This window comes from Nelumbo lutea, chromosome 3, assembly GCF_056320005.1.
Source record: "Nelumbo lutea isolate HS-2025 chromosome 3, American lotus-T2T, whole genome shotgun sequence".
Taxonomy (NCBI): Eukaryota; Viridiplantae; Streptophyta; class Magnoliopsida; order Proteales; family Nelumbonaceae; genus Nelumbo; species Nelumbo lutea.
The window spans coordinates 32,004,663-32,012,068 of record NC_142686.1 but is presented as its reverse complement, the minus strand read 5'-3'; positions in this window follow the sequence as shown (position 1 = coordinate 32,012,068).

The following is a 7,406-nucleotide window of genomic DNA, read 5'->3' as shown; positions in this document are numbered from 1 at the left end:
CAAACAAAAAAAAAAAAAAAAAAGAAAGAAAGAAAGATAAAAAAATAAGAACCACCTATTTCATGAGTGTGTTTCCTAGTTGCAACCTAAATGAAAATTAGTTTTCATATTATATAATAAATAAATTTAAGAGATGGCAACAAACTAATATAATAAACTTGAAATTATGATCATCAATTGTCTAACGTGTGTCTTCAGCTATACTTTCCCATGCTTCAATGTACCACATGCATATCAAATTAGTTAATAACATTTGAAACTTAAATAGTAAGGCACACTAGAATTCAAATAGTAAGGCTACACATTAATTATGTTAAGTTGCATACAAATAGAATCAGAACTTAAATAAAGAAATAAATATGTGGGAGTTCAACTCTATGAAAAGAGAATGCAGCAATCCAAAACGTGAACATAAGAAAATCATAGAGAACTCACACAATATTGAAAATGTATGCTTTCCCGATTGGCCAAAGAATAAATATGCAAATTAGAGTCACAAACTATAAATAATAATTTCACCAAAACAACCTAGATAGAATACTGCCTGCATGAAATTAAACAAGATAAGCTTCAATGCAAGAAGACGGCTAAATATCATGGGAAGGGCACTTGGTAGACCATAATTTTGAGAAATAGGCTAGCAAATAATTCTAAATAATCATTTAGAATGCACAGATCATATCAAATTCAGACATAATTGGAATAATACACAGTTCAACAAATGGTCAAATTTACAAATGTCCAATAAATCTGAAATACTTGAATACTTGAATCAATGGAAGAATCAATCTATTAATCAAATAAAAAAGAAGATATAGGCCATACAAAAGGCAAATACAAGTATGGGAGCTCAGGCCAAATACAAAATGACAGTATTCAACAAATATCCAAAAAAATAAATAATTATAGAGTATAAGGGAAAAGAAACAAATGCAAACAAGAGTGAAGTGGTGAAGTAAGACCCCAAATATAGTTACATGAAGTAAAAGAGAACATGAAAAGTGCAAAAAGATCTGAAGGAAAAAGTTTTGCATCATTGCTCCCATTGTAACACAACTACAAATTAAATAAAGAACAACTAAAATAAATAAATTCATTAACAACTACCAACATTATATAAAAGACAATAATTCTACAACAAGGGGAAACCTCTGTATATCAAAAAATAATAATTCTACAAATTATTAAGACTAAACATAGAAGTAACAACAAGAGTAAATGCTATCAAGAAATACCTGCAACAAAAGGGAAAGTTGAAGAAGTAGAAGGAATAAAATCATCAAGGGAGATATAAAGAAAGGGTACAAATTGAGATAAATGACAGATAATGACAAACATTAAATCTTGCATTAAATGCTTGATAATGGCATATAATGTCAAACAATAAAGCAAATGCATTATGTAGAACAAGAATATAACAAAAGTTTAAAATTTTGTAATTCAAATTTCAATTATAATACACATAATGTGTAGTGAGACAAAGGTACCGTTGAATAAAATAAGAAGTCCATATATTACATGTCAAACAAATTCTACTAGGAACGTTATTTAAAGTAGTTAAAGTCTTTCTTTCTCTCTCCTATAGATTTTCAAACAATGTGCTTTAGTAATTTTTTTAGTCATTGTTTTAACATCTTCTTTAAATAACACCAAACATTACTCATCCTATCATGCTCAACATATGAAAATAGATATTTATGTCTTATAATGCTATCGACTCTTTATAAATCTCTAGATATATTTTTCTGACCAATTTCCACTTTTTAAACATCATTAATTGGCATACATTATTGTGATCATGCCTGACAAATTTCAATATGATGTTTGAAATTATAATTGCACATGAAGAGTGTACAATGTATACCTTAAAACAATGTTTGTTCTTAATTTTTTATCTTCAAAACTTGTCTCATAGAATAATCTCAAATTCTTTCCAATCATTACAATATGATTATTGTTTTTAAGGCACTTGAAGAGTCCTCCACAATATTACAATTATCATCACTATTAATCGTGTGCACGGAAGACGTGATTTATTCTCAAGAACCAAAACATAAATAAAACAAAGATAATAGGTTAGTAAGTAATGATATTTTTATTTTGATAAATTTTGCTTTTTGAGTGGATTAAACATCCTTATTAGCCATTGTTCTTATACAATCCCAACTTTTCCTTTTGTTCATTGACTAAAAAAAGATAACAAAAACTTGATGGATCAATAAAAGTTAAAAAAGAAGATTAGGAAAAAAATCCATTTAAAAAGAAAATGTACAAGTTATATTTAAAAACGATTAGGAAAAAATCAAAATTAGAAAGAAAACATGCAAGAGTCATGTTTTCATTCTTTAAACCTTATTATGGAGAAAAATGAAAAGAGTATATATATTGTTTTATGAAAATTTATGTTCACTCGTCGTTAAGAACACATATAGCAACTCAGTTTTATGAAAAAAAAAAAAGAACAATAACAACTTAAAAAGAAAAATGAAAAGATTGATTATATCATTCTATGCAAAAAAAACATTAAAAATAATTAAATAAGTAAAATCTATTAATAAAAAATTAAAAGGAAAAAATAAGATACATTAAATAGAAAAAATAGTAAAAAAATAAACCTTGGAGTTTGTGGTGGCTTATCATCTAAGACAAACAACTTGAAGTATTTGAAAAAAATAAAGAAAACCTTACTTATTTTTATCAAAACATAAGAATGAGAAAAAAAGAAGACTAACTAATGAAGATATATAATTATTAAAAAATATAGTTGAAGAGTGAGTGAGAGATTCACAAAACTAAAAATCAAAAGGGAATTTGTTTCTTTGTTTGACTCTACAACCCTATATTCCTATTATTATTAAGCTTTTAGCCTTTTATTTCGTATTGGTCTATAGACTATAATTACACAAATACTCCACATCACTCCATGTTTTTAATTTAGATATTTAATTTTCACTTTTCAAACATTGCTTTAGGTTGACCTAGCGAGTGACCCTATGATTCGACCCGACTTTTTCAAGTGGGTCGGGTTCGGGTGGGTGGATTAGGCTCAAATTCACATGTTGGGTTAACCTTTTGTCGATGATTAAAGAGGTTTTGAGAATGAACCATATCATATCGGAGTACGAAGGAATTGAAATTGTCGTCGTTATTTCAAAGTGGATTTTTCCTTGCCATGGTGATTATCATGACCTTTTTTCTTTGCTAGAAAAGGCTTTTGTTTGTGAAAAATGATGCAATATAATTCGGATGTTTATCAATCTATTCCCTAAAATCAATTTAAGAAAAACAACCTATGAAATCTCCATCAAATAAGACCATGGTATCTCTGTTTGGAGGGTTAATGTTATTAAAATCTAGATCACTAGATTGAACCATGTCCAATGGGAATTTTGATACAAACATTACAATTCCACAAATGATTACCTTTTAATATGAATGAACACCGCTGAAAACCAAATTGTTATTCACCATTCAAAATTTTGACATGGTTGAAGACTCCAATAGAAAACACACACACATTTCCAACCATTTTTTGCATCAGTTGTAAAAATTTTATTTTATCCTTCAACTAGCTAACAAACGTATCTTGTTCCCAATCCTTACCTTTTCTTTTCCATAAGACTTGTAATTATATCACATGAAAGATTCAACAACAACAACAACAATAATAACAATATACACTTTTGTAAATTATAACTATTGAAGTGAAAAAGACACTAAATGAAATGATGCGATGGGTGTTAGATTTAATGAAATTTCAATAAAAATGTGGACAAGTATGGAAGGTGTAAATTTATTATGACTAAATTATTTAATAAATAATGAAAAAAATATATCTAATAAAGAAAGAGTAATGTAGTGCCTAAATTTAAAAACAAATGCGATATACAAAATTGTAATAACTAGCATGGGACTAAACTTAGAATGAACATTAAGAAATATTAAAAAAGAATATTAGAAAATCAAATTGAGTTTATGATATGGAGATTAAGCATAGAAACTATCTTTCTTTTACGATGGTGGATGGAAAAGTTTAGAGGAAAAAAGAGATATATTCATAAAGTGTTCATTGATCTAGAGAAAACATATGATAGGATTCCTATAAATATAATATGGTGGGTCTTAGAAAAGAATTGGATTTCAAATAAATATGTACCTTATTAAAGATATATATATATATATATATATATATGAAGTAACCAATGTCATAAAGCCTATTGTATAGACATTAGATTTTACAATTACAATGGGTTTTCAACAAAGTTTAGCATTTAGCCATTATTTATTTGCATTGGTTATTGATGAATTGACTAAACATATTTAGTATGAGGTCATATGGTGCATGTTCTTTGTTAATGACATTGTTTTAATTAATGAATCCATTGAAGGATTAAATGCAAAATTAAGCTCGTGGGAAAATGGCTTAGAACCAATAGATTTTAGAATAAGTAAGCTACAATAGAATGTATTATATATATAAATATATATATATATATATATAGATAGAGAGAGAGAGAGAGAGAGAGAGAGAAAGAGAGAGAGAGAGTGAGAGAGAAATTTAATGATAATAGAAGTGCAAATCAGAGTACACTTGGAGATCAAAAGATACTCAGTGTGACCCATTTTGACACATTAGTTCAATAATTCACAACAATGGAGTAATTGAGGGGGATGTCGTCCATGAAATTAGAGCATGATGGGCAAAAAAATGGGGTGCATTTGAAATTTTTTATGTAATAAGCAAATACCAACTCAATTAATAAGAAAAATCTATAAAATAGTTATAAAGCCAATCATGCTATTTGGGGTAGAGTGTTAGGTGAGAAACAATATATCCAAAAAATGAATATGGCAAAAATACACATGTTGATGTTGGATGAATTTAAAAAGTAAAAGGGATATGATTAGAAATGAAGTCATTCAAAGAAATATAAATAAGAATAGCTCCAATAGGGGATAAAAGGAGAGAGTGAATTAAGATAGTTTGACCATATACATAGAAGTCCATCAACAACACCCGTAAGAAGAATTTATTTATTTAAAATCGAAGATGCTATAAATGCTATTGTTAAACAAAAAGAACATGAACAAAAATAAGGATAAATCTCTTAAACTACCCCTATTGATTATGAAATTGACAAACTGTACTCTTACTGTTTAAATGTTGTCTTACTCTACCCTTAAATTTTCTGACAATGTGTAAAACCTCCTTTACCATTAATTTTTCAAACACATTGTGACATCACCTGAATGTTAATTATTTTCCTTATTGTTCACTGCCGTTGTGTTGGAAGTTACAGCAGTGCCCATGATTTTGGTATCATCGTCGTAGGCGCGGCCACTACAACTTCTTAACGGCAAAATTTTGGTGAGAATGAAGTGAAGAAGGTCAAAGGAACTAGTTCCAGTATCTTCCACTAGTTTCTTGGGTGATTTGATATGTTTTATGCTACCATCTCCAAATCGGTATCTTCAAATCAAAGAAAATGATTTAATCAGCCCCAACGAAACACAATGGCTATATCAGACCACTGGCGGAGATTATCTTGCTGACGGAAATAGTTGAGGAGATTCATGTAGGCGAGACTGCTCCTGTACAGCTCATGCTTTTAGTAATTTTAGTGATGGGTTTACATTTTTCTATGTATGCAGGCGGGACTGCTCCTGAGCGGCTCTTGCTTTTAGTAATTTTAGTGATGGATTTACACTTCTCTTGTATGATTTGGGTTGCGGACTTCATGGTCGTGACTGACCATGTTCAATGCTAGTATTGACATTGGGGATGAAGAGGTAGTGGAGGGCATCGATGCTAGCGTAGTGGAGGAAGAAGATGGCGTCAGCAGTGGAGGGGTTGGAAGGTGAGGCAAGGGTAATGGCTTCAAATTTGCGGTAGAGTGGGAATGTCGACGGCCGTGAGAGAGAAGAGGAAGGGGAGAAAGAGGGAAAGAGAAGGGTGAGAAAAGAGGGCTTCACCACCGAAACCGCCACTACCAACCTTCGCCGCTAGAACCTCCGGTGCCCAGTCGGAAGTGCCACTGCCAACCTTCACCGCTCTCTATGACAATCAGTGCTCTTCTTCCGATGCTCTGTATCTTTTGCCAGCAGGCTTCAGCGGTTGGATTCCTTCTTCCCCTCCGCTCTATATTTTTCTGGTGCTCTGTATCTACTGAGAGATACAAAGGAATGGTGAAGAGAAATCAAATGCATGTCATAAGCAGGTGGTGTGCTACTGCCAAAGAATTGATGAAGAGAAATTAAATGCATTTCCTAAGAGTACGGCGAATGCAGTTCCAACTAAGAAGGCACAAAGATGGAAGACATTATGGCCAGAAAACGGTGAACATGGTTTGAGACATTGTCGTCGCTGGATATTCGCTATAATTGTGGAGGCTATATTAAGCTAGGAACTTGGCAATGGTGTTAAGTGGCATGGGCTTGTAATTAAATTGTTGAATTGGGTGTAAAAATCAAAACCAATGATGGTTTCTTTCTTTCATAAGAATCTAGAAGTAGTGACCGCCGGTGAGATTTGGTGTGGTTTTGCCACCAAATTATTGTACACATCCTTGCACACATCTCACCATTTCTTTACAAAGCATTGCTAAGAAGAAGAGAAACTCAATTAACAAAAGTACAAAACATCAACCCACGAGCTATCAAGCAAGAAATGATTGAATGAAACGACAGCGTTAGAGGTCACCGCTCGTTGTTTAACTTTATTTTCTCGATTTTTTTTGGTTTTTTAAATTTTAATCTCCAGCCTTTAATTACTAATACATTTTTCTATTGTTGATGGTGTAACTTTTTCTTCAACTTCGGTCTAGATTGAAGTTAGTGCAGGTAGTTGGTAGCTGGTGTTAACTTTTTCTTCAACACCTACAAAAAAAGCCTACAAAACCAATCTTGTATTGCTACGATCATTCGAGTTCAGCTCTGTTTCTCTTCTCCAAAATTGATGCACTTGAGACAGAAAACTATGTTTTCAAGCTCTGGGAGGTATTGAAACTCGGTGGCGACAGAGATGGTGGAGGTATCGGAACTCAGCACTATTGCTACTGAGGGCTTGGTGGCAGGTGCACACTTGGGCGAGGTGTAGGATGAACAACTTTCAAGCAAAACTTTGAAAAAATTGGAAGGTTTTCATCAGATGAGTTTTATTTTGAAAATTTTATAAATAGTGAAGGGTAATTTTGACATTTTGTTTTCTTTCCTTAGAAAATTTAAGGGTAACATAAGACAATATCTAAACAGTAGTTTGCCAATTTCGTGAACAGTAGGAGTAGTTTAAGAGATATAAGAAATGATTTAAGTGCTAACAATTTGGGGATGTTTGGAACTGTGGCCATTTAAAAGAAAAAATGGTGTCATATCAAATCCACATATGCATTTCAACAAACGCCCATGTA